The sequence below is a fragment of the Carlito syrichta genome, unplaced genomic scaffold, assembly GCF_000164805.1.
Source record: "Carlito syrichta isolate Samal-C Ts95f unplaced genomic scaffold, Tarsius_syrichta-2.0.1 Scaffold91532, whole genome shotgun sequence".
Lineage (NCBI taxonomy): Eukaryota > Metazoa > Chordata > Mammalia > Primates > Tarsiidae > Carlito > Carlito syrichta.
This window is the reverse complement of record NW_007035628.1, coordinates 736,851-756,870: the sequence shown is the minus strand read 5'-3', so window position 1 is coordinate 756,870 and position 20,020 is coordinate 736,851.

Here is a 20,020-nt window from a genome sequence, read left to right as displayed (position 1 = left end):
AACTTGACACTTGACCAAATGGACTTAATATATACCTACAGAACACTCCACTCAACAAGTATGGATATACATTCCATTCATCACCACATGGAACGAACTCAAAGATTGACCACATTCTCAGCCATAAGTCAAGCATAAATTTCATAAGATTGAAATACTGCCATGCATTATCTCAGATCACAGTGGAAAAAAATGTATATCAACACCAATAAGATCTCCTGGAAACCTACAAAGACATGGATAATAAACAGCATGATGCTGTACAACTTCTGGGTCAACACGGAAATCAAAACAGAAATTAAAAGATTCCTGGACATAAATTAAAATAAAGACACATCTTACCAAAACCTCTGAACCATGAAATCAGTACTAAGAGGGGAATTTATAACACTATGTACACACATCAAGAAAATAAAAAGATCAGAAGTTAACCTAACAAATCACCTAAGAGAAGTGGAAAGGCAAGACTACCAAAACCCTGAAATCAGAATCCACATCACCAAAGTAAAAGCCCAAATACAGGACATAGAAGATAAAAATATCATAGAAAAAAATCAACAACAAAAAAGGTGGTTCTTTGAAAGGATAAACAAGATTGATGAACCCCTAGCCAGAATAACCAAGAAAAAGAGAGAAAAAACCCAAATAAACACTATCAGAAATGCAAAAGATCAAGTCACAATTGACCCTGAAGATATACAAAGGATTATCAGAGATTACTATGCACACTTGTATGGAAACAAACTTGAAAACCTAATGAAATGGAGGACTTTCTGTTATCATACAACCTCCCAAGGTTGAAACAAGAGGAAATTGAGACCCTAAATAGACCCATAACAACCCAGGAAATTGACTCTATCATAAGAAAACTACCTACATAAAAAAGTACTGAACCAGATGACTGTCCATAGGAATTCTATAAAACATATAAGGAGTATCTGATACCATTCCTGTTGAAAGTATTCCAGGCAATCAAGAAAGAAGAAACTCTCCCCAAATCATTTTAGGAAGCTAACATCACACTGATACCCAAACTGGGTAAAGATCCAACAAAGAAAAAGAACTACAGGCCAATATCCCTAATGAACATAAGTGCAAAATTTCTCAACAAGACTCTAACAAATCAGATCCAACAACACATCTCAAAAATCATTCACCATGATCAAGTAGGTTTCATCCCTGGGATGCAGGGCTGGTTCAACTTCCACAAGACCATAAATATAATTCAATATATCATTATGCAGAAAAACATTCACTAAAATCCAGCATCCCTTCTTTATAAAAACCCTTGAACATCTAGGCATAGAATGAATATACCTCAAAACAGTAATAGCCATCTATGATAAACCCACAGCCAGCATATTCCTAAATAGACAGAAATTAGAAGCATTTCCCCTGAAAACCGGAACAAGACAAGGATGTCCACTCTTAACCCTCCTGTTCAAAACAGTGTTAGAAGTCCTAGCTAGAGAAATCAGACAAGAGAAGGAAATCAGGTGTATCCTAATAGGAAAAGAGAAAGTTAAGTCATCTTTCTTTGCTGAAGATATAATCCTATACCTTGAAAGCCCATGAGAATCTATAAAAAATCTCCTTTCACTGACAAAGGACTTTGGCAAAGTCTCAGGGTATGAAATAAACAGGCAAAACACAGTCACATTCTTATATACCAACACCAAATAGGCAGAGAACCAAATAAAAAAGCACAATCCCATTCACAATAGCCACAAAAAATGAAATACCTCAATATCTTCCTAACTAGAAAAATGAAAGACCTTTACAATGAAAACTTCAAAACACTGCTCAAAGAACTCAAAGAAGACATAAACTAATGGAAAAATATTCCACACTCATGGATTGGAAGAATCAACATTGTTAAGATTTCCATCCTACCAAAGGCAATCTACAGATTCAATGCAATACTCATTAAATTACCAACACCATTCTTCTCAGACCTGGAAATGACAATACAGAAATTCATATGGAAACATAAATGACCATGACAAGCCAAAACAATCCTTAGCAAAAGAAATAAAGCAGGAAGAATCACACTTTCAGACTTTAAACTTTATTATAAGGCTACAATAATCAAAACACTCTGGTATTGGTACAAGAACAGGCATACAGAACAATGGAACAGGATAGATAGTCCAGAAACAAAACTTCAATTTCTCCACCAACTCATCTCCACCAACAATCACTGGGAAGAGGAGAACTTATTCAGTATATGGTGCTGGGAAAACTGGCTGACCACATGCAGAAAATTGAAATAGGACCCCTACCTATCACCATACACAAAAATCAACTCTATATGGATCAAAGACCTAAATGTAAAACCTCAAACTATACGTATCTTAGAATACACAAGAGATACTTTTACATAAATTGGAATAGGCAACCAACTCTTGATCAAAATCCCAAATGCCCATGAAATAAGAGATAAGATAGACAAATGGGACCTCATCAAACTGAAAAGCTTCTGCAAAGCAAAATAAAACATCAAGAGAGAGGAGAAACAGTCCACAGAAAAGGAAAAAATATTTGCCAACTGTATATCTGACAAAGGCCTAACATCAAAGATCTACAAGAAACTCAAATGCACGACATGGAAAAAAATCAAACAGCCCTATTAAAAACAGGGTAAAATATATGAATAGACACTTCTCAAAAGAAGAAATATGAGAAGCCAGGAGATACACGAAAAAATGTTCAGTTTCACTAGTCGTCAAAGATATACAAATCAAAATCACACTGAGATACCACCTAACTCCAGTCATGATGACCATCATCAATAACTCAAAAAACAAATGCTGAAAAGGATGCAGAGAAAAGAAAATGCTTCTACACTGTTGGTGAGAGTGTAATTAGTATAATTTCCGTGGGAAACAGTGGCAATTTCTAAAAGATCTAAAAATCGACCTTCCATATGACCCAGCAATCCTCCTTCTGGTAATAGACCCAGAGGAACTCAAATCATTCTACAAAAACATTCCTGCACATGCATGTTTATTTCAGCACTATTCACAATAGCAAAAACATGGAACCAATCATGCTGCCCATCAACACTGTACTGGATTAAAAAAATATGGTACAAGAACATGATAGAATATTATGCAGTCATAAAGAAGGTCAAAATTATGGACTTTATAGCAACATGGATAGATTTAGAGTCTATCGTATTCAGTGATATATCACAGAAACAAAGAACAAAGTACCACATGTTGTCACTCATAAGCGAACCCTGAGCGTTATCAAAACACTTTAAGAAAGGGATTGACAGTAATGGCGCACTGCCGGGGAGAAAGGGAAGTGTAGTCACATAACATCAATACGGTACCTGATCTCAAAACAGGTGAAGTGGGGACCAAAGGGAGGCCCAAACTTCATCTGTATGATGACCGCTTATGTACCAGATCCTGAATTGTACCCCACATCTTTAAAATTAAAATTTAAAAAGACAGTACTTCACCAAATAACAAAAAAAAGAAATTTACAAAATAGCTAGATAATGATAGCTATTTTGTAAAATTTTGTAATGATATGAACAAAACATTACATACCAATACTAATTTTGAATGTAAATGTGTTAAATGCTCCATTGAAAAGATAAAGACTAACAGAATTGATTTTAAAAATGAACCAACTATATGCTGCTTACCAACTGATCTTATTGGTAAAGACAATTATAGAGTAAATAATAAAGGCTTGGAAAAACATACTTCATGCAAATGGAAACCAAAAGCAAGTAGAGGTGACTACACTTAGATAAAAAGACTTTAAGCCAAAAACAGTAAAAAGAAAAGATCGTTATATAATGATTAAAGAATAAACTAAGCAATAGGATATGCATTGAAGAATCAACATATAAATGTCTCTCTCTCTCTCTCTCTCTCTATATATATATATATATATGTGTGTGTATATATATGTATATATATATATACAATCTCTGTGGAAAATAGATAGATATGTATATTCCCAAAATTGATAAAGGACTTATGTATATATATTCCCCAAACGGAAGCACCCAGATTCATAAAACTAATATTACTAGGACTAATAAAAGAGATAGACAGCAATACAATAACAATGGGTTTCTTCAGCACCCCACTGACAGCACTAGATAGATCATTGGGACAGAAAATCAACAAAGAAGCATTCAATTTAATTTAGACTTTAGACTAAATGAGCTTAATAATTACAGAACATTGTGCCCAATAACAGTAGAATATACATTCCTCTCTTCAGTGTACAGAACACTTTCCAAGACAGACCATATGTTAGTCCACAAAACAAGTCTCAATAAATTTTTAAAAATCAAAGTCATAACTGCCAAGTATTTTCTTGGGGCTCAGTGAAATAAAACTATAAATCAGTACCAAGAAGTACTCTCAAAACCACACAAATACATGGAAATTAACCAACATAATTCTTAACAATCTTTGGGTCAGTTAATATTAAGTAATTTAAAAATATTTTGAAATAAATGAAAATGGAAACACATCAACATCTGAGATATAGCAAAAGCCATGCTATGAAGAAAGTTTATAGCAGTAATATCTACATCAAAAAAGTAGAAAGATCAAAAATTAACAACCTAATGTTGTGCTTCAAGGAAATAGACAACCAAGAACAAATCAAACCCAAAACTAGAAAAAGGCAAGCAATAGCAAAGATCACAGAAGAACTAAATGAAGTTGAAACCAAAAAAAACAATGCAAATACAAAGCATAGACAAAATAAAAAGTTGGTTCTCTGAAAAGATAAAGAAAACAATAAACCACTAGCAAACCACCAACAAAGAAAAGAAAATATCCAAATAAATATAATCAGAAATAAAAAAGGAAACATTAAAATCCATACCACAGAAACAAAAATATAATCACTGACTACTAAGAATAACTATATGCTGAGAAAAAAGAAAACCTAGAGAAAATAGATAAATTTCTGGAAACATACAACCTCCCAATATTGAACCATGATAAAATAGAATTCCTGAAATGGCCAATAATTATTAGTGGGATTGAATCAGTAATAAAAAATATATATATCCCAACAGCAATAAAAATAGCCCAGGACCAGATGGATTCATAGCTGAATTCTCCCAAACATACAGAAAAGAATATGTACCAATTATACTAAAACTATTCCAAAAATTGAGGAAGAGGGAATCTTCCCTAATTCATTCTACAAAGTATCACCCTGATGCCAAAGACAGAAAAGGACAAAACAAAAAAAGAAAACTAAAAACCAATATCCCTGATGAACATGGATGCAAAAATCTTCAACAAAATACTAACAAACCAAATCGAACAGCACATCAAAAAGATAATACACCATGATTGAGAGGGTTTTATTCCAGGGATGCAAGATGATTCAACATACACATATCAATAAATGGGATTCATTATCTAAACAGAATTAAAAAAAAAAAAACTACGATCATTTCACCTGATGCAGAAAAAGCATTTGATAAAATTCAGCAACCCTTCATGATAAAAACCTTCAGAAAAATAGGTATTGAATGAACGCAATTCAAAATAATAATAGCCATATATGACAAACCCACAGCCAACATTATACTGAATAAGAAAAGTTGATAGCTTTCACCCTAAAAACTAGGGTAAGACAAACATGACCACCTTCACCACTCCTATCACTATATTGATAGTGCTGGAAGTCCTAGTCAGAGAAATCAGGCAAGAAATAAAAGGCATCCTTGAAAAAGAGGAAGTTAAACTATTTCTGTTTACTAACAATATATCTTATACTGAGAATACTCTCACAACTTACAAAATCTCTTAGATTTGATTAATGAGTTCAGTAAAGTTTCAGGATACAAAATCAACTTACAAATCAGTAGCATTTCTATATCACAATAAAAATCAAGCTGAGAATCAAATTAAGTCAATCCTATTTATAATAGCTACAAAAAAATAGAATACTTAGAACTATATTTAACCAAAGAGGTGAAAGGTCTCTGCAAGAAACAAAACAAACCTACAAAACACTAATTAAGGAAATTTCAGATGACACCAAAAAATGGAAGAATGTCCCAAGTTTATGTATCAGGAGAATTTGTATTGTTAAAATGGCCAGGGCAACGCCCTCATGTCCCCACCCACTGTGGAAGCTTTTTCTGTCTTCTCAATAAAAATCCTGCTTTCTAAAAAAAAAAAAAGATCATAATACCCAAAGCAATCTACAGATTCAGTGCAATTCTCTCAAAATAACAAATTTTTTTTTACAGAATTAGAAAACAATAATCTTAAAATTTATACAGAACTATAAAAAGAGCTCAAATAGCCAAAGAAATCCTAAGCAAAAACAACAAAGCTGAAGGAATCACATACCTGACTTTAAATTACATATACTACAAGGCTACAATAACCAAAACAGAATGATGCTGGCATAAAAATAAACACGTACATCATGGATTAGAATAAATAACCCAGAAATAAAGCCACATACCTCCAGCCAACTGATCTTTGACAAATTTGACAAAAACATACACTTTGGTAAGGACTCCTAAAAGGGCAGAGGCATAGTGGAATTCTTTTAAAGCTACAAATAAATTGTGAGCAAATATTCTCAATTTTCATAATTTATGCCTAATGTATAATAGTGATCAGCAAACATTTTCCTTTTTTTTTATTTGTCACAAGTTAAAGGGTACAAATGCAGTTTTGTTACATGGATATATTGCATAGTGGTGAAGTCTGGGCTTTTAGTGTACCCATCACTAAAATAATGTGCATTGTATCCATTAAGTAATTTCTACTTTGGCTTTCTCCGACCCCCTGACCCTCCCAAGTCCAATGTCTATTATTCCACATTCTATGTTCATATGTATGCATATTTCCCACTTATAAATGAGAATGTGATATTTGACTTTCTGCTTCTGAGTTATTTTACTTAAGATAATGGCTTCCAGTTCCATGTTTTTGCAAAAGACATAATTACATTTTTTTTTTATGGCTGAGTAGTACTTCATTGTATATATATTTGACATTTTCTTTATCCGGTCATCGACTGATGGACACTTAGGTCGATTCCAAATCTTTGTTATTTTGAATAGTGCTGTGATAAACATGAGTGCAGTTATTTTCTTACTATAATGATTTATTTTCCTTGGTATACCCAATAGTGGGATTGCTGGCTCAAATTATAGTTCTATTTTTAGATCTTTGAGAAATTTCCAAACTGCTTTTCACCGAGGTTATACTAGTTCACATTTTCATCAACAGTGTATAGGCATTACCTTTTCTCTACATCTGTGTCAGCATATGTTATTTTTTGACTTTTTAGTATTAGCCAATCTGGCTGGTGTAAGATAATATCTCATTGTTGTTTTAATTTGCAATTCCTGCCTAACATGCTAGAACTCTAGAGGTAGATGTAATGCTTATTTAGATTCCTTTCACTTACTACTTATAATACAGAAATGTAAAATCAGGTCTTAAAAATCAATATTGTGGCTGGGAGCAGTGGCTCAAGCCTGTAATCCCAGCACTTTGGGAGGTCGAGGCGAGAGGATTGCCTGAGACCAGGAGTACAAGACCAGCCTGGGCAACTTGGTGAGACCTCAAAACTTAGCAGGGCATGGTAGCACACGCCTGTAGTTCCGGCTACTTGGAAGGATGAGGCAGAAGGCTCGTGGAGCCCGGCAGGTCAAAACTGGAATGGCCATGAGCATGCCACTGCACTCCAGCCTGGGCGATGGAGTATGACTCCAACTCAAAAAAATAAAAATCAATATTATGACAACTCATTCCTCAGTCTTTCTGTTAGCGGACAATGAGAAAATTAAATAACTTACCAGCCCATAAAATGGATGAAAAAGCTTATGTAATATTCAATAATTATATATAGCGTTTAAAAACTGAGAAAGTGTTGGTGCAGTCTCAGTCTAGCTGGGTATAAACATATGAAGGATAGAATTAGAAGAAAACATGATACCATGCATGCCTTCTTCTAAGGACTCCATGAGTTAGATTAGAATAAGTTAACTGTATTAATATCCAACCCCAAATTTAGAAGGTTGGAAAATTTGCATATATTTTGCAAAGATGAAAGCAAATTTAAAAGTATAAGTTACCATTATATAAAACATAGAAAAAAGATTTAAAACTTAAGAGGAATAGGATTTCTAAGAAGGAAAAAATGAATAGAATGTTTATAGCAATAACTGATAACACTAATAAAGTTTTGGTTTTATTTCTACCATTACAAAATCATTCAAAAATTTCAGAATCAATTTATGTCTTAAAAAAGAAATACTTGTTTTTCATCACAATGGTGCTTATTATTTACATTTTTGAAGGACTTTGTGGTTCATGTGTCATGTCAATCACATCATATCTGGTTGTGTAGTTTCCGCTCAAATTTTATGATTTATGTCCAAGTGGATTTGTCCGTAACCTTATTATAGTTCAGCAATGTGTTTGGCCCACTGAGAACTTGTTTGTACAAAGGTCTTTGACTTCCTGCTGTCAGTAAAGAGAACCATATAAGCTCCAAGAATGATTAAGGTAAAGGCTCAAGTAAGTTTTTACTTTAGAAAAATATCAAAACTCTTCAAGATTGTACTTTCTGAAATCTAGCTACTTAGACTATAAAACTCAATTGTCAATAACATTAAAACTTACAAAATTTCCAGTTTAGTTGGGGTTAAGTTGGAACTTCTGACATCCAAAATAAGATCATGGCCTTGCCTCTCCATGAATATCCTTCTAAGTTTCCTCAACATTCCTTCATTACTTTATATTTACTCTGATACAGAATTTTATATTGAGAAACCAAACTTTTCCATCAAATTTTCCTTCACTTAATTTTGCTTTGAGCCTGATAAATAATCTTCAGCAGGTAACCCCCTCTGATCCCCTCCGACTATGGGAGCTTTTCTGTCCTCTCAATAAATCCTGCTTTCTTAAATAAATAAATAAAATAGTCTTCAGCATGGAGCACATAGACTTCTGCTCTTACTGTGAAACTCAACCAAGAGACTTGGAAAGTAGTGTCCTGAGGATTTAGTAATGAAAGCAAATCTTTGAAAGTCTACTCTGTTCATTAGCATAAACCTAAACCCCCTGCAACCAGCTGCAGGGCCAATTCTAAGGTGACTCCCTTTACAGTCAATATCTAAATAAGAAGGAGGTCTGTACCTACAGAACTTGAATGATTACAGCAGGGAGCTGAGTTCAAGCCATAAATAAAGAAAATAGCTTGCTTCCCATAAAGTTGATCCTAGGTGGGAAATCAATTTTTCTCTCTGCTGAAAACAACCAGTCTTCCACTACCCAGAAGTTTTGTTTGGAACAGTTTCAATCGCCTAATGGGTGCTCAATAAATACATCTAGGATTATTCCAGTCAAATCTTTTGCAATCTTTTCAAGGCAAATCAATGTATCAGCGTGACCCTTGGCGTTGTTCTCTTGGGGTCTTTCTTGCTTCTGTAGATCAGGGGTTGTATCCTTAATTACTCTGAACTTTGGATTAGTGCTTTTTTCTGTCTTGGAAGTTCATACACAAAATTATTTCAATTAAACAAATCTTGCTCAGGAGATCCTTTACAACTAGGCAGGAAAATCCACTTGACTAAAACGATTAGGTCCTGTCTTGACTGCAGATCAGATACCCAAAGTAAATATATTTATGCTGCTCTTCTGTATAGTCTTATAAGTTTCTTATTTAAAAATCTAGACATAACAAAGGAAAGAAAAACACTTTTTTAAAGTTTATAAGTGGTCCTTTAGTAGGCCTGTCACAGTAACTCTGTACAGAAATTCCAGTTTATATATTAAGAATTACCTTAACACCCTAAAAAAAATTATTTATATTTTTAACATCATATTTTGTTCTTTCTTTGTAACTGAAATGAGCTAACTCAAAAATTTGAATCTTTTGCAGCAGTATAACAGAAATGTTCTTCTCATTTACATAAATGGAATAATTTAATCCCTGTATGCTTCTCTGTCATTCACAACTTTTACTCTTCTTTCTACCTCTTACCTCATAAGCCCTGTAGAATGGTGTTGATGTTATAGGTAAGAAGTTTAGATACTTTGAGGTCATGGATTAGGTCTTATACCCAGTGCTTTACACATTCTCATTTTCATTCTCTATTTCTTTGTTTCTTGCTTTCATTTTTTCTCTCTCTCTCTCTTTCAACTTGTTTTGTTTACAAATGCTTTTGCTAGTTGTTCCATTTTTACCCCTGGAAGAACTTCATGATTTGTTGTTATTACATCCATTATTAGTATTGATGTTGTTGTTGTTGTTATTTACTTTCTTAGAGACAGAGGGTCTCACTCTGTTGCTCATGTTACAGTGGCATGAGCATAGCTCAGGGCAACCTCGAACTCTTGGGCTCAAGCAATTCTCTCAGCTCAGCTTTTCAAGTAGCTGGGAATACAGGCACATGGCACCATTCCTGCCTAACTTTTAAAATTTTTTGTAGATACAAGGTCTCAGTATGTTTCCCAGGCTGGTCTAGAACTCCTAGCCCCAAGTGATCCTCCCACCTTGACCTCCCAAAGCTCTGGGATTACAGATATGAACCACCATGCCTGGCCAATCTCCATTTTAAAGATGAGAGAACCGAAATTTATGGGCTCATAGAAGGTAACACAGCAAGTCATTCACTCATTTAGCAAACACTGAAATGAGATAAAAGTCTAGTCTTTTGCTTAAATCCTTTGATATCTTCTAGTTGTTCTTAGAACAAAGTCCAACATCTTTGACTTGGATGATGAGATCTTGATGATGAGACCTCAGTCTCCTACCTGTCTCACATTAGTCTCTCTACTGCTTACCCTTCCGGCTAAGCTGCACAACTAGCAGCACCTCAGAGCTCCAAGTCTTCTCTTATCCAGAGCACTTTGCATATATTTTATGCTCATATACACAGAGCTTTCTTCCTAGATAACTTACCTATCCCTTAATAAATACTTCTCGTCCTTTATTTTGAACTTAAATTTTTCTTCCTCTGAGAACCCTTCTCTGATTTCCTTAGACTAAGGAGGTAGCTCTCATATACATTCTCACAGAACCTAGCATTTCTCCTCACACATTAATCAGAATTGTTATCCAACAATTATTTGCTTGATTATAAGCCTTGAAGGCAGACACTGCTCAGAATGTTTTACACATAGATAGTAATCAATAAATATATCTTAACACATAGAAATAAATATGTGTAAATGAATAGAATGCATGAAAAAATAGGGTGTACCTATTAAAGCAATAATCTTCCTATCATATGTTTTACTAACTTAAAAACACCATTAAAATGTAATGACTCTTTTTTACATTCAAATGGATTAATTTTGCTCTCGATCATTATTTTTCATATGCAATAGTCATTGGCAAAATTATAACAGCATATGTAATCACTTGTTTCCAATCACTTTTCTTTTAACAACTACTTTATCTTTTTCATTAGTAGAAATCCTTAAGATTATATAAGAAAATGTAATAATAATAAATTATTATGTATACTTTATATGTATTAGTCATACATACAAACACACTCTAATATATAAATAATATTATTGTCTCAATTTGACATATGAGCAAACTAAAGGGAAACATGATATCTGGATGGTTTTGATTCCAAAACCCCAGGCTCTTAATACCCACATTGGATCAACTTTCCAAAATATTTCCCAAATATGCACATACCTATTATCAAACTGCCTTAATACACAGTCTGATAAAAGTGTAAACATACTCTTTAAAAAGCTTAGTAGGAGCTGGGCTCGGTGGCTCAGCCTATAATCCCAGTACTTTGGGAGGCTAAGGTGAGCGGATTGCCTGAGCCTGCGGGTTCGAGACCTGCCTGGGCAACTTGGCGACACCTCATCTCTACAATAAGTCAAAAATTAGCCAGGTGGTATCACGCGCTTGTAGTTCCAGCTACTTGGAAGGCTGAGGTGGAAGGATCGCCGGAGCCCAGCAGGTCGAGGCTGCAGTGGCCGGGAGCGGCCACTGCACTCCAATTTGGGTGACAGAGTGAGACTCCAACACACACACAGACAAAAAGTTTAGTAGGAATGCTATTTGGTTTGCATGTAGTGTTATGAATAATCCATAATTATAGTATAATTAATGGCTACTTTTTCAGTCTGTGATGAAGACTTATGGTCATTTTATGAATGAATACTGTTATAACTATGATTATAATTATTGATAGTATAATTAATAAATAAATGCTTTTGCTGTTTAATTCAAATTACAATTGACTTAGTAAATACAGATGGTCCCCAACTTATGATTTTTTGACTTTGTGATGGTACAAGTGTGATACACATTCAGTAAAAACTATACTTCAAATTTTTAATTTCAATCTTTTACTGGGCTAGCAATATGTGGTAGATTATTCTCTTGCTATACTGGGCCAAAACATCTAACATAAAGCCTACTTTATAATGAGTGAGTATTTCATGTAATTTATTGAATATTGTAATGAATGTTCTGAGCACATTGAAGGTAGTCTAGGCTGAGCTATAGAGTATGTGTATTAAATGCATTTCCAATATGTATTATGTGCATTTACAGTAATTTCCAATTTCAAAGGATTTACCAGAAAATAATCCCATTGTTTATCCAGGAGCATCTGCATTTGCTATACAGTCAGGTTGTCAACGATCTTACATATTATTGGGATTTAAATCATGTATATGTAAAATATAACAATATAAAACAATACATAAATATATTAATAAGTAATAAGTAGAGTCTATTTTGAATAGGAAAAAATAGTAGAGCAAGAGGTTTGGTTTTAGTTCTCTCTCAGCTCATAATGTGTGGATAGTTATCATCAGAATCTTTAATTTGGCTCTTATACCTCTTTATATAATTGTCCTTTATGTTGTATGTTTTCTGTATTTCCTGAATGGGACTTCACTTCCTTGAAGGCAGGACTTAGAATCCAGTGCTTTCATATTCCAAGTATCTCAAGAAGACATGGGCAACCTGATTGATTTAATAAGTATTTATTTACTTTCTGGACAGGAACAGTGGAGTCATATTGTTAAGGCTTGAGAAGACTGTAAAAAAGCTAACCAATACTTCATCAACAAGGGTACCTGCATAATCAATGTTTGTATACCTAACCCTGAATTGTGCCCCACATCTTTAAAATAATAATAATTATAATAATAATTATAATAATATTTGACTTATTCCCAATAGCAAGGGAAATTTTTCAGCTGAGGATATTTTTCATGGCATAATGTTTCAGTGAGATTTGAGAGAAGTGGGAGAGTAAACAAGGACATTAAAGACTTAGTTCCAAGAAAATCAGTTTGGAAGCTTTGGTACCAACTCCAAAGAGGATAATGGTGAAAGTAGAAAGAGACATGGATGGAATAGATATTTGCAGGTATAACTAAAAAAGACTTAGTAATGCATTTGTGAGATGGAGTTGAAGACAATTTTGTGAGTCAAAGATAACTTTAAGGTTCCAAACCTGGGCAATGAAAGCTGTAAGCCTTGGTCATTTCCAGCAACAGAAAATTAGGGAAAAATTTAGGATAATGAATTGTGCTTGAGATGAGAGAAACTTTAGGTAGAAGCTGTTGGAACATGATCCTGAATCTTGAAAAAAAACCACACTAGAGATACAAATTTGATGGTGAGCCACATAAAATTGATAAAGTCATGAATCAGAGAATACATTATTATACTCAGCACAAATGCAATGCACATTTTCTTTTTTGTAACTGTCTCTAATTTCTTATTAATTTTATAGTATTCTATTACATATATTTATAAAATGTTCAGATCTGATTATACTTCCGAGTTTTTTTTTTTATTGTTGCAAGTTTATGTCCTTTTTATTATGCAAGTTTATGAACTCAGAATCTTAAAACATTGAATTTTGGAGAATTACTAAGGCTGCTTCTTTCTTGGAAATTATTAACTTTTTTTTTATGCTGTATTCTAGAAACCCTAAATGCTGCACTCGTGCCAGTTGGAACTGTGTTTCATTCTGTCTTGTGTTTTCCCTAAACATTGCTAATATGATTAATGAACCACACTAGAATATTGGAGTGCTTTTTTTTTCTCCCACTTCCTATGGATGTAAATGCAAAAGGCACTTTAAAAAACATTCTCTATTCACTTTCTTCCACCCTAGGGAGGAAATGTACGTTTCTGTTTCTAAGTTACCCATTCTCTCTGGCATTAAACTAATTCCCAAAAGATTTTCGACTCCAAAAAAAAGTGTGTTTTCTGTGCAAATCACATAACCAATCTAAATTTTAATAGCTTCAATTTTGTATCTTTTATCATGTCTACTGCAATAGAAAAGTGCAAGGGTGACCTTTCGATATCCCTCCTTTTTCTGGAACTCACTTTCCAGTTACTGTGGAAAATGGTAAACCTATTCCAGTTATATTCAGATGATGTCTTTATAACTCCTTCTGTCTTTTATGATCACTTGAAAAGTCTTTCATCTTGCTTTTGTCTTTACAAAAGTCATTTATCAAACACTGGCTACTTAACTGTTACCAAATACAACTAAGAATTTTAATGGGGCATTCTTTTAATATTAAAATAAAGAAATATTGTTAAAAGTAGTGAATAAAAGAGATTATAAAGAAAGGCAAAACTATGAGCCCAGGGTACACACATGCTCCATGTTATATTTAAAAGATAAACTTTGGCTAAGATACATAATTGTGCATTCAAGATGTTCTCTGTCCTTGGGAGAAAGTTCTGTTTTCTTGTGAGAAAATCTGATGACAGAGACTTTTGGAAAAAAGGAATGAAGGATGCAGCAAATTATCTGTATTTGAGTAAACCCAAATGATATTCTGAAAGCATCTTCAGAAGACCCAAACAATCTACCCAGACATAGTGGTGGTATCTGGCAACTACTCTGCCAGAAGGTGAGTGACTATTATGGTCTGGTTGAATATGCATAAAGGCACGTAGGAAGCTCATGAGGGTGCTTGTGCATATGTTTTGTGCCCTAAACTGCATCCAAGACAATGATACACTGCTGTCTATATGTGATTGCTTTTTTATTTTACTATTCTCTAGTAATTTTAGGTTCTATACACTTATTACCAGTATTGGAATCAATTTGATTTACAGATTGTTTTCCCAGAATATCAATGACCCAATTCAAAGGTGGAAAACCACTGGAGACCACCAGAGGCTGTCAGTCAGTCAATCACTGCATATTTATTGATTGCCTATAAACATACGCAAAGGTGGAGAAAATACTGTCCCTGCCCTCAAAGAATTTACAAAAGCATGTGAGAGAAATACACAAAAAACTAACATGCAAAGCACTGCTTTAGAGAAAATGTCAAGGAAACACAAAGTGCCACAGAGCACCCAGGCAATCAGAGAAGCATCTCTGAAGGCATGGACTTTGAAGAATGAGCATGATTTTTAACTGGCTGTATTGGGCAAAACCACATTCCAGATATAATTATTTTTCTTCGGGCTTCAGACAAAAATATAGTTCTGTGTCTCTTTTGCTTATCAAAGTCAAGTTCTTAAATGTCTTACAATTTTTTCTATGTTTTTATTCATTCTATTTACTCAACTGATCACACGTATTAGTGATATCTTCATATTCATCACCTATTGCTTTCAAAGTATGTTGACCCAATTTAAAATACTATTATTTTCAATGACAAAAAAATTTCATTTATTTCATTCTAAATTTTGTCAGTGCTTCTCTGCAAATTGTCAGTTTATGACTATAAGACTTAATACAGACCCCTGGAGTTTGAGGGAAAGCTGGCAGCTGAGCCAGTTGGACAAGGTGAGTCCTGGTGTGAGTGAGTGAGTGTATGGAAAATTTTGTGTACATGCTAGTCAGCAAGTAGGCATGTGAGTGGCGGACTGAGTGAGGGCTAGGGAGCTGGTGGCCAGGGTTCTCCTGGTGCAGTGGTTGGTGCCACAGCTGCTGGGCTTGAACCCTAGCGATTCCTGGGACGCAGAAGCTGAGAGTCATTTTCTTTTTCTTTCTTTTTTTCTTTTTCTTTTAATCAACAAATCCTGGGAAGAAAATGCTGGGAGAGATTGTCTAAGTGTGGACTTGTGAGCAAGTGGCCAGGCCCCTGGCACAATAGCTGGTGCTGTAGCTTCTCTGCTTTGTCCCTGGTGCTTCCCAGGTTGCAGAAGCCAAACATCATTTTTTTTAGTGGACAAAAGTTTTTCTGTGAAAAAGTGGTGGGGAAAAACCATCGCCCCAGTCTCTCCCTCACCATTGCAGCAGGAGAGAGACTGCCAGCTCCTGGCTTTGCCTCACCACTTCAGCACCTGGCAGGGCACTGGCAGCAGGGGCTGCAGTGAGAGTCCAGAGGTAAAGTCCCATGGAAGAAGATAAGAGAGGCACCCCACCACCATCTTGAAGGCAGGACAAGAAAGTGCTCCAACTTGCTCACCACGGAGCAACAGACTCTATCTCTGTGACTGGCACATCAACTACTCAGGGACTGATCATGACTCAGAGGGAATATCCTGAAAGCACAAACGTGGAGGGACCCGAGGAGTGCTGAGTTCCAGGCACACCACCCGCACCCTGATCCAGCCATGGGACAAAGTGTGTGGCCAAAAAAGGATGAGGAAGAACTCCAAAGAGATCAGTGGAAAGTCTGGGGTGGACCCAAACTCCCTCCTCCCCAGCAATCCTCTGAACATCAGACCCACACAGCTGGGCCACAGCTGAGAGGGACACACCCAGGCAGAGCCTGGACATCAGCCACAATAGGAGAACTCCATTCCAGGATAAGCCTGGTTGGGGCACCCCCCATGAATACATCTGGGGAAGAGACAATCCTGTAACCTCCCCACAGAGGAGATCTCCCTGACCATATGAGTGGGAGGAGGACTGCAGCCCCACACACCTCCACTGCCCCTCCTCCTTCCCTGCTTTGGACACTGAGGAGAGAGTGAAAGAGGTAGCTCTGCAGGAAGGACCCTATTAGAGGAACAATTAGAGACTGCCACAAGAAAAAAGATTCTTTTTTATTTATTTTCAATTTTTTCCTAAATTTAAAAAAAAAATTTTGACTCTATGTTTGTTAGTTCATCTATTTTAAAAATATTTTTCCTTTGTGCATGAATGTGTATGTGAGGGTTTGATCTGCATCCCTCCAAATATTTTTGGTTTCTTTTTCTGTTTCTTTATTCTTTTCTTTGTTGTTTTCCGTTTATGTGTGTATGTGAATGATTGAGTGCTCATCTTTCAGTTTTGTTGTTGTTGTTGGTTTGTTTTTGCTCTTTTGTTCTTCTGGGCTTTTTAATTTCCATTACTTATAGTTTAAGGTGTGTGCCAATATGTGTGAGGGCTAGACCTGAATTCCTTCCCCCGCCCCCACCCTGATCTTTCTGTTTTTCTTCTCTATTCACTTTGTGCTAGGCATGTGTGTGTGTGTTTAGTTTTCTTGGCTTTTTGTTGTTGTTGTTTGTTTTGTTTCACTTTGTTGTTACTCCAGTTTGTTTTGGGGTGTGTGTGTATGTCTGTGTGTGTGTTTTATTGTTTTTTACATTGGTTTCAGCTTTGCGTCACCATATAGAGTGGTGGTGGGGAGTGGGTCTCAGGGAACACATATCACAATAAGTGAACATTGTAATTTGCAAATAGTTTCTGAATACTAGTGCCCCATTCCCTACTTTATTTGCATTTCAAAAACTACAAGAGACAGCAAAGTTTCCCATCCAACTTCTTAATTCAAAATAGAGTGAATCCAGAGCCCAGATGAGGGAAGAATAGAGGACTGAACAAACATCAGAAGGAAAAGCCTCTCCCACTGAACTGAATAACTGAAATAAAGAGAAAAACAAGAGAACTGTCACAAACGAGGAAAAACCAAAGGAAGACCTTAGGCAATTTCAAGTGTACCAAAGACAAAAATCAGACCTTGGTGCCCAAACAATGGAAGTCACCAAAAACTGGCCCCATAATATGACAGGGATTAGGGAATGAATGAAAAGAGTGAAAAAGACTCAAGAAAGAGCAGATGTAACACTGAAAGAACTTGTAAAAGAGATTTTGGTAATAAAAAATTTCATCCAGAAAATAAATAGCAGGATGACAAGCATAGAAAGCAGAATTAATCTAGCTGAAGAAAGAATCTCAGAACTTGAAGACCAGAACACGGAATTAACCCAATCTGTAAAAACATAGAAAAAAGACTCAGAATGAAAGAACAAATACTACAAGAGATTTGTGATTATATCAAGTGGCCAAACCTATGCCTTATTGGCATCCCAGAAGAAGAAAGGGAAGTGGAGACCAACTTGGAGCAAATATTCTAGGAGGTAATCCAAGAAAACTTTCCCCATCTCACTAGAGATGTAACCAGCCAAGCACAAGAGATACAGAGAACCCCACAAGACATCAAATGAGAAGACCAACCCATAGTCACATAGCAATTCACCCACACAAAGTAAGTACAAAAGAAAAATTCCTAAAGGCAGCAAGAGAGAAAGATCAGACTAACTACCAGGGAAAACCAATCAGAATAGCAGCAGACCTATCAGCAGTAACACTACAAGCAAGAAGAGACTGGAGACCTATATTCAAAGTCCTCAAAGACAAACAATTTCAGCCAATAATTTCCTATCCAGCAAAGCTCAGCTTCATCAGTGATGGAGAATTAAAACCCTTCCCAGACATCCAATTCCTAAGAGATTATGCAGCTTCCAGACCAACTCTACAGGAGATGCTTAAAAAGGTAATAAGCACAGAAGAAAGAAAAAAAAGAATGACCACACATTTGCCAAGAGAACAGCAGAGCACAGAATCAAGAGAGAATACAGTGCAAAAAGAAACTTGAAAACACACATACACATCAACCCAAAGCCAAAAGAAAACAAGAAAACAAAAAAAAAACTTTATAAGAACCTCATGACAGGGATAAACAATCACATTTCAATAATCAGTATGAATGTGAATGGGCTAAATGCACCACTGAAAAGACACAGAATGGCAAACTGGATAAGAAACCATGACCCAATTATTTGCTGCATCCAGGAGACTTATCTAACTAGAAGGGACGCATACAGACTCAAAGTTAATGGATGGAAAATGGGATTCCAGGCAAATGGATCACAAAAGAAGGCAGGAGTTGCAATCTTCATATCAAATAAAACAACCTTTAAGCTATCAAAAATTTAAAAGATGCAAAAGGACACTACATAATGATAAAAGGTTCAATTCATCAATAAGAAATATTCATCCTAAACATATAAGCACCCAACACTGGAGCACAGCATTTATAAAGCAACTATTAAGTAAACTAAAAAAGGATATTGACTCTAACACTATTATAGCAAGGGACTTGAATACCCCCACCAACAACCCTAGATAGATCATCAAGGCAAAAAAATCAACAAGGAGATCCAGAACCTAAATTTGACACTCGACCAAATGGACCTACAGATCATCCCGCCCAACAATCACAGAATATACATTCTACTCATCACTACATGGAACGTACTCCATGATCGATCACATCCCTGGCCATAAATCAAGCATAAGAAAATTCTATAAAGTTGAAATCTTGCCATGAACATTCTCAGAACACAGTGAAATAAAAATAAATATCAACATCAACAACATTTCCCCAAAGCCCACAAAGACATGGACACTATGCAGCATGATGCTGAACAACTACTGGGTCAACACTGATATCAAAGCAGAAATTAAAAGATTCCTGGAAACAAATGAAAATGAAGAAACATCTTACCAAAACCTCTGGGATGCCATGAAATCAGTTCTAAGAGGAGATTTTATATCTGTACAAGCACATATCAAGAAAATGGAAAGATCACAAGTGGAAAGTCTAACAAATTACCTAAGGGAGCTGGAAAGAGAAGACCACCAAAACCCCAACTTTAGCATAAGAATCCAAATCACCAAAATAAGAGCCCAAATACAGGACATAGAAGACAAAAATATCATAGAAAACATTTTTTTTAAAGAAAAGCTATTTCTTTGAAAGTATTAATAAGTTTGATGGACCCCCTTGCCAGAATGACCAAGAAAAAG